The sequence below is a fragment of the Natator depressus genome, chromosome 10, assembly GCF_965152275.1.
Source record: "Natator depressus isolate rNatDep1 chromosome 10, rNatDep2.hap1, whole genome shotgun sequence".
Lineage (NCBI taxonomy): Eukaryota > Metazoa > Chordata > Testudines > Cheloniidae > Natator > Natator depressus.
The window spans coordinates 22094093-22113197 of NC_134243.1; the positions used below are offsets into that span (position 1 = coordinate 22094093).

Genomic DNA, 19105 nt, shown 5'->3' on the forward strand with positions numbered 1-19105 from the left:
GACCTCTGCCTTCCACTTGAGTTAACAGAGTAACTGACAATAGTAGTAGGATGTCATTTTCCAAGGGGACCAGCATTAGAGGGGGATAAGATACATACTTTGCCAATAGGTTTCACAGATATTTGCTGACCGCAGACGAATGGTGAAAGTCTAGTTTTGGATTCCATTTCAGGCTGCGGAGGGGAGTGTGTTCTAGTGTGCTCAGTACTGTCTGTTTCCCACCACTGTCTCATTGGCCCAATCCCTTTCTCCTTGTCTGCCCAGTCCTAGCCTCCACACCAGCTTCAATATCTCAGTCCCAGTTTTTCCCTCCTGGCTTCTTATCCAATTTATCTTTCCCTTACCTCTGGTCTCTAGTAGTCACCCCTCCATTCCCCTCTCCCCAACTGAATCCCAGTCCCAGTCCCCTCCCTGGCTTCCTCACCCAATCTCCGTCCACAGCCCCAGCCCTCCGCAATTCCTTGCCCCAGTCTCCTGTCCTGTCCCAGATCCTTGTCAGATCTGTCTCCCCTCTCTCTGAGCACACCTTCTCAGGTGTCAGGCCTGATGTCTTTCATATATTCACAGGTAAGGGCACAGATAACATGATCATCTTGTCTGACCTCTTGAATATCACAGGCAAAAGGGCTTCCCTGAATTAAAATATATGCTCTCATTCAAACAGGAATTATCTTGATTTAAAAATTGCCAGTGATGAAGAATCCAACACAACCACTGGTAAGTTGTTCCTTTAGTAACTAGTTAATTACCCTCACTGTTGAAAATGTATGTTTTATTTCCAGTCTGAATTTGTCCAGCTTCAGTTTCCAGCCACTGTATCTTCTTATACATTTGACTGCTAGATCGAAGAGCCCATTATAAAATTTTTGTTCCCCATGTAGATATTTAAAAGGGGTGTAATTATGAGATTCTTCCACACTCCAGTACTTAGGACTTCCACGGCTCTGACTCAGCAAAACCAATTGGTTTGGCATCTGCGGTTCTTCCCTTCCAGAGTCTGTGACCAGTGGCAAACAGTGTGACCAGAGAGCCTTCTTAAAACCAAAAAAGTATTGCTTAATTTAATCTGCAGGACTCTATCATATCAAACATAAGCTACTTGTCTTCATTCTCAAGGTCCTTCATGATCTACCCTCACCTTATCATCTCTCATTCAGTACTGAAAGGTCAAGTCCCACCTCCAATCAACCCATGATGCCAGCCTCCATTGCCCACTTGTAATTGTTGTTTATACAGTGGGAAAACTGGTCTTTTCAGCCACATTACTGATACCCTAAAATTCATCCCAAGGGTTTACACACACTATAATAACGTAGCTTATAAAAAAAAAGCCCTTTCCTTCAGTTTATATGACTTTTGTTTTCTTTAAAGATATCATAGGCCCCTTTTTATTACTGTGTTTAAGTCAGAGTTAACATTTCTGTCTGTGAGGATTAAGGAAACCAGTTCCTCCAATAACTGAAGTCATCTCCATATAATGGTTGTGTCCCTAGATAGCGTCCCTGCAAGTGTTGTGTGAGTGCCTTGCCAAAGAGCCCTCAGGCCTGGCTTGCAAGTATTCCTTTGCGCTGAAAGTGAATGGCTGCTCACTTCTGCATACTTCTTCGAGCCTAACCATCTCCTTTGTACTGGGTACTGGGAATTGTCTTGTGGCTCTCCCATTACCAAAGCTTCTAGGATGTAGTGCTTAAAGTGTGATGGGCGCCATAGACCTGCAACATGAAATTTCTAAAACGCAAGCTGGGACATTGAGGGGCACAGTGTGCCTGGGGGAAATTTCTTCCTATTGGCTGTTTTCCCCAGCTGCCTGCCTCGCTGGGAAGAGGAGCCAAGCAGGGCTGCTCTGGAAGCAGGCAATGCTCTCTCCTCCTCTCTTTAGGAGCTGTCACCGTTGTCACCGGAGGTGGGGGGTAGAACCCTGCGTTGGATTATTTTTGTAATTCTGCTTCCATCCTGCCCCATAATACCCATTCCCACCTGCTCCCGCATTGTTTCTTGCATTTTTATTCTGCTCCCACACGCAGAAACCTTAGATCCCATATATCCCGCAAGACAGACAGATCGATTAATACATAAACTGATCGGCTGGTTAATATATTATATATATGTAAATGGAATTCAGACAATTTTTACCTCTAAGAATAAAACAAAACTTGCATAAACCATGTAAAAAACCCATTTTAATTCCTGTTATAAGACGTCACCTCTTTCTATCCCTCACTTAAAGTGAAGTATTAAAAGTTTTAAAGTGTTTTCCCATAAATCACCACAGTCTGTTTTGCTTGCCCACCCAATGCCACCCGCAACAAAGTACATTTTACCTGCTCCTGCTAGTATGGCAGTGGGTCATGCGAGACCCACGGGATGCCAGTCCTGCTGTAGAGCTCTGGGGTGGCGGAACAGAAAGAGCCCAGCAACTCAGGGAAACTGCTCCCTCCTCTGACCAATGGGATGATTCTTCTGCTTCTCTCCCCTCCACTCCACTCTTTCTCCCTGCAACACTTAGCAAGGGGATGAGGAGGCCCTGCTGTATCCCCCCGGACTGGAACAAGGTGAAAAATTCCAGGACTAGAGCTGATGCGGGGTGTGGGGGGGAAAGGGGAGGGAGATAACTGAGTTGGGGTTAGCGCAAAATTAATTTCAGGCAGGAAGACAGGCAGATGTGGGTGTGAAGATAGAATCCTATCTACCCAATCACCCACACTTTTTTCAGCCCATTTTAAGCACTGCTAGACTGGTGCTGCTGCTGCTTCAGAAAAGTGCTACTTTCTAATAATTGTTTACAAAAGTTCATTAGGAATTTTGTGTGGATTAGACGTAACTTGTGAAGTTCCCCCCTAGGGAGAGAGAGCTCCATTTTCCCATAGTTTTCATAAAGAGACCATGGATATGGAAATGTATTAAAATGAAAAGCATTTTATTCTGAGAATGGCTGGCTTCTACATTAATGGTACTAAACACTATCTTAAAATGGTGTTACTACAGAGTTTTGTCCAATTTGGGAAGTAGTTTTAAAGAGAATCTAGTCCTGGAATTAAAGATTTTTTTAAAACCTGATAGATTAGAAATAATATTTTGTATTTATCTAATTTTTATTTATTTGCCCAAATAATAAAGCAATGCATGAAAGTATTGTTTTGTGGTTAAAGCACCAGACTAAAACTGGTATCAGAATTCAATTGCTAGCTCTTTCAGACACTTTCTTGGGCATGTCATTTAATCATGCTGTGTCTCCATTACCTATCTGTAAAACGTGGGTAATATTACTTCCTTTCTTCCACACTTTGTGTGTCTTGTGTATTTAGAGTGCAAACTCTTCCTGCAAGGGACTGTCTGTCTGTACTGTGCCTAGAACAAGGTGGCCCTGATCTCAGTTCAGGCTGTAGGTGCTACTGTGATAATGATACTGATATTAGCCCTGATCCTGCTACATTAGCATCAGACATGCTAACACAGACACCCATGTGGGGTCCCATTACTTTTATTTGTCACCCTCTTTAGGAAGAGGTATTGTGGAGAGGGCTGCTGCACTGGCTTGCCTCACTGGTATCACATGTGAAAAAGAGGTTTGCCTGTTAAAACATGCAGCAGAATTTGCCTCCAGCTAGAATGCATTGTTAGTGATGCAGTGTGGCAGCAGGTTTCTTAGACTCCATTCTGGCTCCGGTCCTGAATCTCAAAACTGCGTGCATGCAAACTGCCAAATGGCCACCAGAATAAAAGGTCATCAGCACCTACGTCTTATGGTGATGTTGGGCAGTTTAGAAAAAGCTCAGAAAGAAAGATCCTATTTCCAAACCATACCAGTTTCTTCAATTAAGAAATCCTATTAAAGAACTGAAAATGTAGTTTTGAGTATTAAAGGGAATGAACATCTAAAACATGCTTTCAAACAGCTCTTCACTAATCCCTGAAATACTTGCTGGCACTAACACTTCTCAGGCCATTAACTTTCTCACAAACTGGTCATTTAGTGGTATAATTATTTCTTCCATGTATATTATTGGTTTTACCAACCACATCTAATGGCCTTTTAAAAAATTCATGCTATTATCAAGTAGAATGGGCTTTCATACGAAACATTTACATGACAGTAACTTTTACCTTTGTGTTTTCTAGTTCATCCTCCTCCTGCAATGCTGTGCTATCAATTAAATGTAACATGTTCATCATAGCCCACGGCAATCAAGGTATCATTTCAATTCTCAGTCAGTTACAATTTTATGATGTGGTAGCAATATGCATGCTGTTGCAAAACTATTTTAGCTAATAATCAGCAGTTTCTGCACAATACTATGATACCGAAGTCAAATGCAACTTCAGGATGGAATTAAAAGGTCAGATACACTGAAATGCAATAAACAGGTTTTCCAAACAATAATGATGAGGTGATATCTGCAGTACATATTTGCTAATGATACCACAACTCCTTAAACACAACATCAGACATTACTACCAAAGTTGTTTAGTAGGACTGTAGTATCTGTTGGGAAAATAACACAGCAGGGCACAGATTATCCAACAAGTTCCTGGAATGTATTGGAGACAATTTTTTATTTCAGAAGGTGGAGAAAGCTACTAGGGGAGAGGCTGTTCTAGATTTGATTTTGACAAATAGGGAGGAACTGGCTGATAATTTGAAAGTGGAAGCCAGCTTGGGTGAAAGTTATCATAAAAGGGTAGAGTTCATGATTCTAAAGAAGGGCAGGAGGGAGAACAGCAAATGTTACCTGAAAGTGAGAACAGGCATTCGCATGACATTGCAAGATATTTATGTGCCAGATGCACTAAAGATTCATATGTCCCTTCATACTTCAACCAACATTTCAGAGGACATGCATCCATGCTGATGATGGGTTCTGCTCGATAACAAACAGACCGACGCATGTTCATTTTCATTATCTGAGTCAGATGCCACCAGCAAAAGGTTGGTTTTCTTTTATGGTGGATCGGGTTCTGTAGTTTTCACACTGGAGTGATGCTCTTTTCTGACTTCTGAAAGCTTGCTCCACACCTCGTCCTGCTCAGATTTTGGAAGGCACTTCAGATTCTTAAACCTTGGGTAAAGTGCTGTAGCTATTGTGACAAAGTTCCTGCTCTACCTTGGTGGGTCTTGCGCTTATTGGCAGATTTGCTCACCTTGGAGCTTCATGGCAGCCCTCAGCTTGGCCCTTTTTCTGAACCCATAGTCCAGGTCGACGACTCCTTTGTCTGACCAGGAGTTGGGAGGATTTGGGGGGAACCCGGGCCTGCCTTCTACTCCGGGTTCCAGCCCAGGGCCCTGTGGAATGCAGCTGTCTAGAGTGCCTCCTGGAACAGCTGTGCGACAGCTACAACTCCCTGGGCTACTTCCCCATGGCCTCCTCCCAACACCTTCTTTATCCTCACCATAGGACCTTCCTCCTGCTGTCTGATAATGCTTGTACACTTCAGTCCTCCAACAGTCCGCGTTCTCACTCTCAGCTCCTAGTGCCTCTTGCTCCCAGCTCCTCACACGCACACCACAAACTGAAGTGAGCTCCTTTTTAAAACCCAGGTGCCCTGATTAGCCTGCCTTAATTGACTCTAGCAGCTTCTTGATTGGCTGCAGGTGTTCTAATCAGCCTGTCTTAATTGTCTCCAGAAGGTTCCTGATTGTTCTGGAACCTTCCCTGTTACCTTACCCAGGAAAAAGGGACCTACTTAGCCTGGGTCTAATATATCTGCATTCTATTCCTCTCCTATAGCCATCTGGCCCGACCCTGTCACATACCCTCTGCTCAACACTACGGGGTTGGGCAACTTGGGACGTCAGGCAGCGTACTCGTGACAAGCCATCTGCATTGCCATGGTGGCTTCCAGCCCTGTGTTGTATGGTGAATTGGAAAGGTTGTAGGGACAGCAACTATCTGGTCACCCTTGCGTTCTTCTCTTTATTTCGCTGCATCCACTGGAGGGGTGCCTGGTCGGTCACAAGGGTAAACCATCGTCCCAGAAGGTAATAACGTTGTGTTTCCATGGTCCATTTCACAGCTAGGCACTCTCTTTCAACCACGGCATACTTCTGCTCTCTCGGGAGGAGTTTCCTGCTGAGGTAGAGGATTGGGTGTTCTTCATCTCCAACCATCTGCGATAGGACAGCTCCCAGTCCTACTTCAGATGCATCTGTTTGTAAAATGAATTCTTTGTTGAAGTCTGGGGCTATAAGCACAGGGTTTCTGCAGAGGGCTGTCTGTGGATCCATGAATGCTTTCTCTGCAGCATCTGTCCACTTCACCATGTCTGGACCCCGGGCTTTTATCAGGTCTGTCAGGGGACTCGCTCTGGTAGCAAAATGGGGAATAAATAGTCTTTAGTACCCCACCACACTCAGGAATGCCCGGACTTGCTTTTTCCGATTCGGCTGGGGCCAATTTTGGATAGACTCCAGTTTGGTTAGTTGGGGCTTGACCATGCCCCTTCCTACAATGTAGCCAAGGTATTTAGCCTCGGCTAGCCCTATAGCACACTTGGCTGGGTTGGCTGTGAGGCCAGCCTGCCTTAGCGTGTCCAGAACCGTTTCTACCTTTCCTAAGTGGGTTTCCCAGTCGGGGGTGTGAATAATCACATCATCCAGGTATGCCGCTGCATAACTGGTATGGGGCCGTAGGAGCTTGTCCATAAGATGCTGGAAGGTGGCAGGTGCCCCATTTAGTCCAAAAGGAAGAACAGTATATTGAAACAGACCCTCTGGTGTAGAGAATGCAGTCTTTTCTTTCGCATCTTTGGCAAGGGGAATCTGCCAATATCCCTTTGTTAAATCAAGGGTGGTCAAAAATCGGGCATTGCCCAGGCGGTCAACTAACTCATCGATATGGGGTATGCATCGAATTTGAATATCTCATTCAGCCGGCGAAAGTCATTACAAAACCTAGTGGTGCCATCGGGCTTGGGCACCAACACAATTGGGCTTGACCACTGACTGTGGGACTCTTCGATGACTCCCAGCTCCAACATCCTTTTTACCTCTGCGTTGATCTCCTCCCTTTTTGCTGCTGGGACCCGACAGGGCCTTAAAGTTACCTTTGGCCCAGGGTCTGTGATAATGTGGTGATATGTTTCAGTGGTCCGGCCTGGTTGGGTTGAAAACACGTCCTGGTATTGGTTGATCATCTCAGTTACCTCCTTCTTCTGGTTTGGTGTCAGATCTGATCTGCTCCTGAATATTATTTCTCTGGATCGGGGTCTCTTGGGCCACTACACATGCCTCTCATTGGTCCCAAGGCTTTAAGAGGTTAATGTAATAAATTTGTTCTTGTTTCTGGCATCCTGGCTGCCGCACTTTGTAGATTACTTCCCCCACGGGTTCAACCACCTCATAAGGCCCCTGCCATTGGGCCAAAAGCTTGCTTTCTGTCGTGGGTACCAATACCATCACCCGATCCCCTGGTTGGAACTGTCGGACTTTTGCCTGGTGATTGTAATGGGTTCACTGGGCCTCCTGCGCCTTTTCCAAATGTTCCCGTACAATAGGGGTGACCCGGGCTATCCGTTCTCACATCTGCAACACGTGGCCAATTATATTTCTCCCCTCATTGGGTTCCTCTTCCCAGATTTCTTTTGCAATATCTAGTATGCCACGGGGGTGGTGTCCGTCTAATAATTCAAAGGGGGAAAACCCAATTGAGGCCTGAGGTACCTCCCGGATTGCAAACATAAGGTAGGGTAGTAGGGAGTCCCAATCCTTCCCGTCTCTACTTACCACTTTCCTTATCATTGCCTTGAGGGTTCGGTTAAACCTTTCTACCAGCCCATCGGTCTGCGGATGATAGACTGAAGTTCTCAGGGTATGTATATGAAGCAGCGTACAGAGGTACTTGTATAAGGTGAATTGAAAAATACTGTTTCTTTTCTTTATCATTTTTACATTGCAAATTTTTGTAATAAAAAGTAATATACACTGATTTCACAACACAGAACACAATATATATATGAAAATAGAAAAACATCCAAAATATTTAATAAATTTCAATTGGTATTCTATTATTTAACAGTGTGATTAAAACTGCGATTAAAAAAATTAATTGCAGTTTTAATCGCATGAGTTTACTGCGATTAATCGACAGCTCTACTGATTACCTATAGCTGGTTGCCATTCATTATTTACAAAGCTACAGTGGTCTCCATTAAAGAGTAAGTATTTGCCAACAGAAGTCAGACATATAGTATCTGAAATAGATGTCATTACATAGATGTCAAATTATAAATATCATGCATAGCTTAGAATGCTTGATAGCTGCTTCTTCGGAAAATAAAAAATAAGTGTGATACACCTTACATAATTTTGTGTGATAAATATTAACAAATATTGATTTTTTAAAAAAAAATGGCAGCTACTGTACATGTGTTTTATATCCTGATGAAAACAATAGAAAGGAAAATATTAGGAAAGAAGCCCTGTGAGTTCAGAAGACACAACTTAGCTGCAGAAAATACTTTCAGAATATGCCTTTATAAGTTGCTTTATTGCTGGGATCTAATTTAACACACCAGAGAGTGAGGTTTCATTTACATTACATTAGAAAGTTCTAGGAACTGATATAATTTAAAAAGCTTTGGCCAGTTAAAAAATATTTAAATTTTTTTCTGATACCATTAAAAAAGCGCTGGTTGTGTGAAATACTCAAAAAATCTGATGGGTCCAGCAAAATGGATGGACATGTAATGGACTGAATTCCTGTGAGCTTAACTGGGGGTGGATGTTGCTAAATGGAGACTTATGGGACACAATTTTATTGAAAACCAACCAAACCTATTTTATTTAACTAGCACTATTGACAAGTCACAAACGGCCACGTGTAATACAAAGGTGTTGTGCTCATTTGACCTCTCTCATCCCAGTCCAAACACTAACTACTTAGCCCCATTTTCTCTTCCTTCATAGGTGGTCCCTGGTTTAAGCAGAAAACTGCTTCTCTTGCCTGCTAAAAGTCACAGGCCCATCAATTCATAGATTCCAAAGCCAGATGGGATCACTGTGATCATGTAGTCTGACCTCCTATATAACACAGTCCATAGAACTTCCCCAAAATAATTCCTAGAGCATATCTTTTTAGAAAAACATCCAATCTTGATAAAAAAAATTATCAATGATAGATAACTCACTATGATTCATTGAGGAAAAGATTTTATATATATATATATATATATATATATATATATATTACACAAAATATGATGGGTTGAGTTCAATCTTCTAGGTGCACCACATGGAGCTTCCATAATCCAGTCTGTGGACTCCCAGCGGTAGAGAAGAAGGCAGACTAGAGTGGCATGAACTGCTCAGCAAACCTACTCTGCAGAAGATCTTGAAATGAGCTAATGCAGTTCTCAAGTGGGCCAGGCCATAGTGGAAAAGACAAGGTCAAACTGGCAGGGAGATTACTTGATTCACAGCTTCTCCTGGAAAACCCCTGCTGGGTAGACTCCTATTGAATGCCAGCTGAAATATAAAGCTAGCTTCCCAGGAAAGGGGGAAAAGCAATACTGTCATCTGTCCTTCCCTCAGGACTCCTTACAACATAATTGACCCAGCAGAGGTATGTGGGTGCAATTTACAGCCTCCTGTGCCCAAGGAAATGAAGTTGGCCAAATGACTCTATAGCTCAAATGTTATAAGCTTGAAAACTCTCTTTCAACTGAGGGCTGTCATCCTTGCTTAAACTACAGTACCCTGAAAAAGCAAAATGAATTCAGACAACTCACGAAAGCTTATGCTCTAATAAATTTGTTAGTCTCTAAGGTGCCACAAGTACTCCTTTTCTTTTTTGTATACTTTAAGAATCAGTGCATTCAAAGATAGGAAAAGGAGAAGATGGTTCCATGAATCAGGCAAACACGAGATTTTTTCATATCTGTTCCTAGATTACTTATAGCCATTCTTCTTTACAGATTTCGAGATCAGAAATGACTAGTTTTAAAGTTGTCAAAGTAGTAGTTCTTGTTGCAGGAACAATGTTAAGGGGGATAATTCTTCATACAAATCTCAATTTTGGTGGGGTTTTTTTTAACTGATTGAAGTAAGACAAAAATATTTTCAGTCACTCTTGCTGGTTTGTAAATGCAGATGATGGACTAGAATGCAACATGCTTGGTTGGCACAACTGTTCAAACTTTGGCATCAGTGGAAAACTACACAGCAATTAGATCATGTTGATTATCAAGTCTGTTAAATCACTTAACCTTAAAAATGTTTGCATTTAGGCACTAACCTGTTCATGTGCATTGTCATAAATATAAAGGGAAGGATAAACCCCTCTGAAATCCCTCCTGGCCAGGGGAAAGCTCCTCTCACCTGTAAAGGGTTAAGAAGCTAAAGGTAACCTCGCTGGCACCTGACCAAAATGACCAATGAGGAGACAAGATACTTTCAAAAGCTGGGACGAGGGAGAGAAACAAAGGGTCTGTGTGTCTGTCTATATTCTGTCTTTGCCAGGGATAGACCAGGAATGGAGTCGATGAAGTGAGCTGTAGCTCACGAAAGCTCACGCTCAAATAAATTGGTTAGTCTCTAAGGTGCCACAAGTACTCCTTTTCTTTTTTAGAACTTTTAGTAAGTAATCTAGCTAGGTACGTGTTAGATTATGATTTCTTTAAATGGCTGAGAAAAGAACTGTGCTGAATAGAATAACTATTTCTGTCTGTGTATCTTTTTTGTAACTTAAGGTTTTGCCTAGAGGGGTTCTCTATGTTTTGAATCTAATTACCCTGTAAGGTATTTACCATCCTGATTTTACAGGGGAGATTTCTTTATTTCTATTTACTTCTATTTTTATTAAAAGTCTTCTTGTAAGAAAACTGAATGCTTTTTCATTGTTCTCAGATCCATGGGTTTGGGTCTGTGGTCACCTATGCAAATTGGTGAGGCTTTTTATCCAACATTTCCCAGGAAAGGGGGGGTGCAAGTGTTGGGAGGATTGTTCATTGTTCTTAAGATCCAAGGGTCTGGGTCTGTAGTCACCTAGGCAAATTGGTGAGGCTTTTTACCAAACCTTGTCCAGGAAGTGGGGTGCAAGGTTTTGGGAAGTATTTTGGGGGGAAAGACGTGTCCAAACAGCTCTTCCCCAGTAACCAGTATTAGTTTGGTGGTGGTAGCGGCCAATCCAAGGACAAAGGGTGGAATATTTTGTACCTTGGGGAAGTTTTGAACTAAGCTGGTTAAAGATAAGCTTAGGAGGTTTTTCATGCAGGTCCCATCTGTACCCTAGAGTTCAGAGTGGGGGAGGAACCTTGACATGCATATACAGCTCCCACTTCATTTACAAATTTACAAATGGACATAATAAGGGCAAGGGAGTTTAAATTTTCACAGTTCTACTGAATTTTCTCCTATATTGTGTGTAGGAAAAGATGCATTCCACATGGGTCCAGTAACTGTGACAGCCCCTTGATCTGCTGTAGTTCTCAGTGAAGCACATGGCAGCCAATAATTATCCTGATGCATTTTTGAAAGGAGCATCATGGATATTTAATAAATAATAAAATGGCAGGAACATCTTAATTACAAGTATAATTAACCCTATAAATTACAGCCTAATCCTCCAAACATTATTCGTCACACCATGGTGGTGTTGCAATATTTCTGTAAGGCACGGAGATAAAGTTTACTCAACAGGCTAGTGCCTGAGTAACATTTGACGATAAAAAAGATGATCTCTCTTCATTTAGTAAGTAGACTTTGGAGTAAGTGAATGAGCTATTTGTGGAATTCTGTTCACTGCAGACATCTGCTCACCTGGCAATAGTCTAAGGACTCTAAAAGCCAAGGACTTTTGATTATCCTGAGTGGTCCTGTGTGTGTTCTGAAGCAAAAAGTGCAGAAGGCATTTTTGCTTGTATTACATTTATTATTTCTTAAATAAAGACATGGGACTCAATCAGATGCCAAGAATTTCCTGGGGATCATGACAAAACTCATCATAAACAGTTAGAGAGCAGTAGGGGAGAAAGAGGTCAAATACCTTATCAGTTATTTTTATTCCTTTTAAAATCATAAGATACAATTCACCACTCAACTGTTTCCTTGGGGAAAAATATTCCCCAAGGAATATTTAATATTCTATTTAAAATTTTTATTTATCCTTTTAATATAAGGAATGTAGTACTTGCAGGATCAAAATGTACCTTTAAACATTAAGGGGGACTTGGGAATCTACAATCGTCAATGCATCAAGATTAAATTCATACACTGGAATTTTTATATTAAAACACTTTTCTTGGTGGATTATCTGGTCTCCGCCTTTTACTACAACTCAATTAAAATCAAAATTCTCATTAAGCATTTGAAACCCTTTAGACAGTTTGGTAGGTGATATTAACCATAACATACAATAGTGACTAAAGTTTGCAGGCATATGGATATGATTTGTAACTCATTTTACAAGCATGCATCAAATGCCCAATTATCAAAAATCTGAAAGTCTCTAAAGTTGTAGCTTAAAATTTCCCCCCAGAGAATACCAAAAATATGTAGCTCACATCATGGACACACTAATTCCTAAATTTCAGTTTTTTAAAAAACCTCTCAGTTGTAAAACCACAAAAAACCCCACCACACGTAAGCTATTTTGAACACAAATAATGGTTTAATGACAGAAGATACATTTTCTGGACTAGCACCTCATCTCTAAATATACACATATTTGGTTAACTTTTAGTGCGCTCTATATAGTTAAGCCAGAGCTCCCACTATTCATGATGGAGTTGTGCAGCTAATATAAATCACTATGCTGAAAGTTTACTACACTGGAATATTTGGTGGTAAGGATTTGAATTACCATTTTTCTTCCAGTTTATCTTACATTAAATTCCTAAGAGGCCAACTATTTTTACATTAAATGTGTTTAACATGAAGTAAAAAACAAATTACATCACACATAAAGGCAGTTAATATAGGACAAGAAAGGAATAATATATACATATTTAACTACTGTTCCCAGTGAATGTTACTATAATACAGTATTTAAAGAACAAAAATTTATATTTTGACTTATTCTCATGCACTATGACAATATGCAGGGGGACAAAGTGCAAAGTCAGCTGATAAATGAATTTATCACACACTTTTGATGACATTGACCTACCTTTTTATATGGGTCTGTCTGGACATGGATCAGCTTCATCATCAGGTGTGGCCACTGCATCAGTTTTCCCCTTTTTTTACTTGTCTTCTCTCTGCTGGAAGGATGAGTTAGTTTAGCCCTCCGGCTATATTAGAAGTCCTCCATTCTTCTGGGGTAAACAAGAGTCTGAAATCAAACACCACCACAAATCTAATGTTGTCCTCACTTCACTGTAGAAGCTCTATTGATACCTTTTTACCCTACTTGGGCCACACTTCCTTCTCCGTATGGTCTCATTTTCCCTCCCCCGACCATCTCCCTCTCTCTCAGTCCTTTGCACCTAGGCTGCAGGGTGCAAACCAATCCCTCTTCAGGTGGCTCTACTCCCAGAGCCCTAGGCAGCAAAACAAATCAAATATTTTGCTTCACTGTTCTGCCTGGCCCCCCCAACCCTACTTCCTACACTTAATATGGCCAATCCTAAGTGTTCAAATGTCATGAGTCAGACCCCAAAAAAGTAATGACGGGCTTAAAAATAATGATTAATTTTAAATAAATCAAATAATATTTTTCACCAGCTTTCTGATTCTCACATTTTTCATGTTCTCTGTGTATATAAATCTCCCCACTGTATTTTCCACTGAATGCATCCGATGAAGTGAGCTGTAGCTCTCGAAAGCTTATGCCCAAATACATTTGTTAGTCTCTAAAGTGCCACAAGTACTCCTTTTCTATTTTCAATTGGTAAGTGATCTCAGGTTTAGAATTCAACCATAAATACGCACATGGCTCATGGTTCACCCCTTGGAGATGACCCTGTTTACCTCCTCGGGTGTGAGGACCTATTATTCTATCCCTCTTCTTAACTAGACAAAATAGGCAATGTTTCCCCTCATTCTCCCTCCATGCTCTCCCAGTATCTGTTCCGCACTACCCATTACATTCACTTGCTCTCCCTGTCCTAGCATTACCACCTGTCCAGGTTTTCCCATGATCTTTCCTTTTCTGAAGTGTCTGTCCAAGAAAATCTGTAAGGGTGCTCAGCAGATGCTGACAACTGTCTGGTTTTATGGACTCAGAATGATCCAGATATCCCTTTTTTGTACCTCAAAAGTGGCACACTGTTCTTCACCCACCACATTTTCCTCTTCTGCCATAATACACTCCCTGGCAACTTCTTCAGTTTACCACATGCCTGAAACAGTCTCCCACATCCCAGCTTCCCACAGTCCTCCCTCCCCACATACCCTATTTGCCTTCTGCGCCTCACATTCCTCTGACTTCTCAGTTTCCTAGCCTGCTCCTGCTCCCATTCACCTCAGTCTGAGTTAGAGCAGTTCTACATTTTCTGTCCCCTGCTTAGCCCTTACTCTGAAAGAAAAAAAAAGGGGGGGGGGGACTTGGCTGAGGTAGTCTTGACATCAGCCTCACTTTCAGCAACAAAGCTGAAGGGAAACGGCAACCATCTTGTTAAGGGCAGCCTGTGACTTCAGTCCCACTGATGATAAAGTGAGCGGCCATTTGGGATGAGAGAAAATCTTGAGTTTAAAGGCAGAAATCAGAAAACCATGAGAACTCTTGAAAAACACCAAATATCTCAGACTTGTGATGAAGTCTGAGAGCCGGCCGAAGTACACACTGTAGCCCTTAGTGGATTCCCATAAACACATGTTGAGTATGACAGAATTACTTTTACTGGGGCTGCCAGAAAAAAAAAAAAAAAAAAAAAGAAGAAGGTGCAATCAACAAAGGCCCAATTAATTATTTCCCTCTACGAATCAAAACAGTTCCAAACCCAGCCCAGAGAGCCAGGCCAGTGGAGGGTTATACAGATAACTTCAGTGTAAGGCCTCCTCACTGCCCTGTATCCTCCTCCTGCAGTGACTGCTCACCCCTGCCAGCAACAGGCTGTTGCTGGCTTGTTCTCAGCCTTCCAGTCCCAGCGCTCCTCCACAGCCAGCTCCCATGCTGTTGTCTCCAACCTGCAGCTCCTGCTTACCAGCAGTCGCTCTCTCTGCTGAACCAGGTTTCCTCTGATCTCAGGGTGGCACTTCCTCTTCAGAGCCCTCTCCTGGCTGATGTTGATAATGTAGCTCATTAGTCTTAGCCTGTGTCTCCAGCATATTCCGGCTACTCCCTCACAGGCTCCTTTCCCTGCTTGCTCACAGGCTAGGATAGCCCAGCCAGCAAACTACTACTCTCCCTGGCAGCGGTGGAGCCAGGTTTTGCAACCAGGAGGGGTGATGGCCAAAGGGGCACTAACCACCTGCAGCAGTACTCTCCTCCCCAGCGTTGCAACCCTAATCCTGGCCCAGTGCAGCACGCAGACATTGGGGATAGGCTGTCTCATAGGGCTGTGCCTGGCTCCTTGCTCACAGGGTCACACTGCCATGTGACCCCATGAGGGAGGGAAGCCAGGGAGAACCAAATTTGAGTGACTGGTGTTGCAACCTGGCACACATTGAAGTCCCATGTGAAAAGGCACAACACACACACCTAAATGCTGCTGGGGGGTGGTTGCTCCCTATTAGCTTTGCCACTGGTCCCTGGCTCTCTCTACAATGAGCAGAAAGGGCTTATTTGTAGTCCTCACCCTCACTTCTTAGCAGTCTTTGTTCTTTCCCCCTCATCAACCTGAAGCCATTCTCATATGAAGGGAGAGGAGCAGAAACAGCCCAACAGCTCAGGGCAGCTTTGCTCCCGCACCTGCATTGTAACTAACAGGGGCAAAATGGTGCCTCTGTTCCTCTCCGTGCAGCACCGAGCCTAGGGAGAGGAACAGAAGACAGATGAAGAGCCCCTAGAGCTGCCCTCCCAAGCTAGGAAGGGGGAAAGGGGGCTCACTGCTGCTCTCCCAAATCTGGGAGAGCAGGTAAAGAACCCCAGAGGAGCATCAGGGAGGCTAGAGGATCTGTAGTGATGGGGGTATTGTAATTATCAAGCCCTTAAGTGTACCCCTATTGTAAATTTAAATATAAAACATATGTAAAAGTTCCTGAGACGTGGCAATAATCATGAAAAATAAGTAAAGTTGTTTACAACATTTTGTAACAAGTTCAAGAGAACCAGACAAAGAAGCCAGATAAGTCTAAACCAAAAAGGCCATGTTGACATAATCCAAGGACTATTAAAATTATGCTTGGTAAAAACAAAAGATATGGAATCAGATATTAATAGAACAAAACTGGGGTGACATATTAAGTCTAAATTGTTGAACAAAATAACGAAAGGGATAAACTATGCAGCCCTTTTTGTGTTTTATAAAAAGAGACTGAAAAAACATGATCAGTTCAGTTCAGCCCTCCCCCTCATCTCCTGCCAACCTTGCATCACAGCTCACCTCATCTCATCCCCCAGACTGCCAGCACTGGAACTCATCGCAGCTCATCTGAAGGAGTTTTTTCCTGAGACGAAGGCTGGCTGGCTTTGCTTATTTAAAGAACTTCATTTTCACCTGTAAGTGCTGAAAGTTATCACGTTACTATGACATCCAGTCCTCAGCCCATCAGTGAGGCTATCTAATTACCAGCACTGCAAAGGCATGTAAGATCTTGTATTGTATACTCTTCCCTTGCTGTGTTATGTTCTGCCCACTATTTTCCCTCCTATCCTATCTCAATCACTCATACTACAATCATCCAAATCTGCCTTATCTAAGGAGAAAATATCCAGTCAGATGACAGCCCTGACTAGATCATAACCAAGGTCCAAGCAGCATGCGTCGTGGAAGACTTGCCAGCCAAAGCATCCACTTGTAACCATCCAGTGTTTCAAACATATCAACAATGTATTTTAACCATCTTTTCTATCCTGTCTCTCCTCTACCTTGCTAAGAGCAAGATAAGTAAATGCCATCTATACTTCAGGACTGGGAGTAAAATTAACCCTTTTCCTTTTCATCAAAGAAAGGGAGTTCTGAAAATAAGAGACTGATGGTTTGCCTCCAAAAGGAGAAAGACTGGAAAGGTTTTGACTGTTTTGCACACTCAACCACAGTTTCAGTATAAATGACTGTTTTAATTTCTTGTTCTTTCCTGTGTTTAATAAATTTTAATCTGAATGAATGTTTTTGGCTGTTTGCCAAATAACCAAGGAAAACCAAGGCCTCACTGTTTAAAAGAACCCATTTTATGTTGGACAGTGAAATGTATAAACACCTTTAGGTCTTTGAGGTCAATATCCTTTGACATCAATATCAATGTCCACAGGGGGACAGGACTGATTTTGAGGTTTGGGGTAGAATTGCTGGGCAGGTAATAGTCAGATGTGGGGGTGAGAGCTCCTGCAGCAGGAGCCAAAAATCAGTTTTACCCAATAAATTTGGGAATAGGCAAAAATTGTTTCTTACACACTGGGGACAGGCAGGGATAGTTCAAAAATAAAAAATCAGAAAACAATATCTTTTAAAAAACATGATATTTGGGGACTTATGCATGATTTTTGATCTTTTGAGGTTGGTAATACTGGAGCCAGGTTTTGAGCTGTTCTAAAGGTCCAGCTCACCCTGTACCAGGTTTCTTTTATGGTATTATCCAAATTGGTGATTTTCCTACTGAAATAGGAAGACCCTCAGACCTCTAACAGGAGCTGTCACTTCATTCTAATTTTAGAATATTCCAAAATGTCAGGCTTCAAAGTCATGATGTCTTTATGAACAGAGTCCATTTTAAGTCACATTTAGTAGTTTTAACTTTATCAGCTTTAATTTCAGTCATGTACAGTTGGAATTGTAACTAAGGCAAGTGCCTTTCCAGGCAGAGGGCTACTTCCAATACAATTTTAAAACTAAAACATTCCTAAAGGATTTTTGATAAAATGTGTTATATACAAATTACATGAAATTGTGACACATTTTATTGGCTGTTAATTGGGATAACCTACATAAAACCACTAATTGCCACTTGATGCAAATCTCAAACTCCTGGTGAAGAACTGTTCATGCCACATCATCATTTTCATGTTTTATTTATATACATTTTAATTTATTTGTAGTATACTAGTGCCTAGAAACCCTAGTCAAGGATCCTGGGATTGTGCTAGACACCACAGTTATGAAGACAGAAAACACTTAATCACATTATTAAGTCTGTAACATTCCACATACACACAAAGGAACCAAAAGATCAGGATTGTATATATTACATAAATTAATTAGGAAACATTAGCGAAATTGATCCAATATAGGAAGTTGTCCTCTCCCTTTTAGAGTTACAATTGAGTGATTTCACTTAAGATAAAGGAAAATTTAATGAATCATGTTATCCTTCACTTGAGGATAGCATAGGAGGTCTTTGTGATACCACAGGGTAAGGAACTTTTTATGTTGGTGAGGGTCACTTCTTGCCTTATGTTACTGTTTAGAATTAATCCCTACCAGAACCCTTAAAAGTACAATTAAAGAACTATATATGCCCTGACTTCATTCTGCTTTATTGGTTTAGATACGTTGCTCATTTTAGACCAATAACCATAACAGCTACATTAAAATCTTTTCTGCTATAAGCAGAATAGCACGGTTATCTTATCTTTTAAAAACAAAAAAGACTGTAGCAGCTAGAGGCACCAATCAAAATGCCAAAGCACATATAGTGAGAGTTCCTGTCCCAAAATGCTTAAAATCTAAACAAACAAGACAAAATGGTAGGGTTGAAATATGGTAGTAACAGTTCTCAAGATTAAAGCTAGGTTTCAGAGTAACAGCCTTGTTAGTCTGTATTCGCAAAAAGAAAAGGAGTACTTGTGGCACCTTAGAGACTAACCAATTTATTTGAGCATAAGCTTTCGTGAGCTACAGCTCATTTCATCGGATGCATACTGTGGAAAGTATAGAAGATCTTTTTATACACACAAAGCATGAAAAAATACCTCCCCCCACCCCACTCTCCTGCTGGTAATAGCATGTACATGGCAGAGGGGCATTGCTGGCACATGATGGCATATATCACATTGGTGGATGTGCATGTACATTGTACATTGTACAATGTACTGCCATGTACATTAGTCAAACTGGACAGTCTCTACGTAAA

The 19105-nt window shown here is 41.7% G+C and overlaps 1 long non-coding RNA gene across 1 annotated transcript; it reads left to right on the top strand.

Moving 5' to 3' along the window:
- Positions 1 to 570: 570 nt before the first annotated feature.
- On the top strand, positions 571 to 9265 carry LOC141994409 (uncharacterized). The gene is made up of 3 exons (XR_012641122.1): positions 571 to 717; positions 4120 to 4190; positions 9219 to 9265. It is a non-coding gene; the product is annotated as an uncharacterized LOC141994409 (long non-coding RNA).
- The last annotated feature ends 9840 nt before the right edge of the window (positions 9266 to 19105 follow it).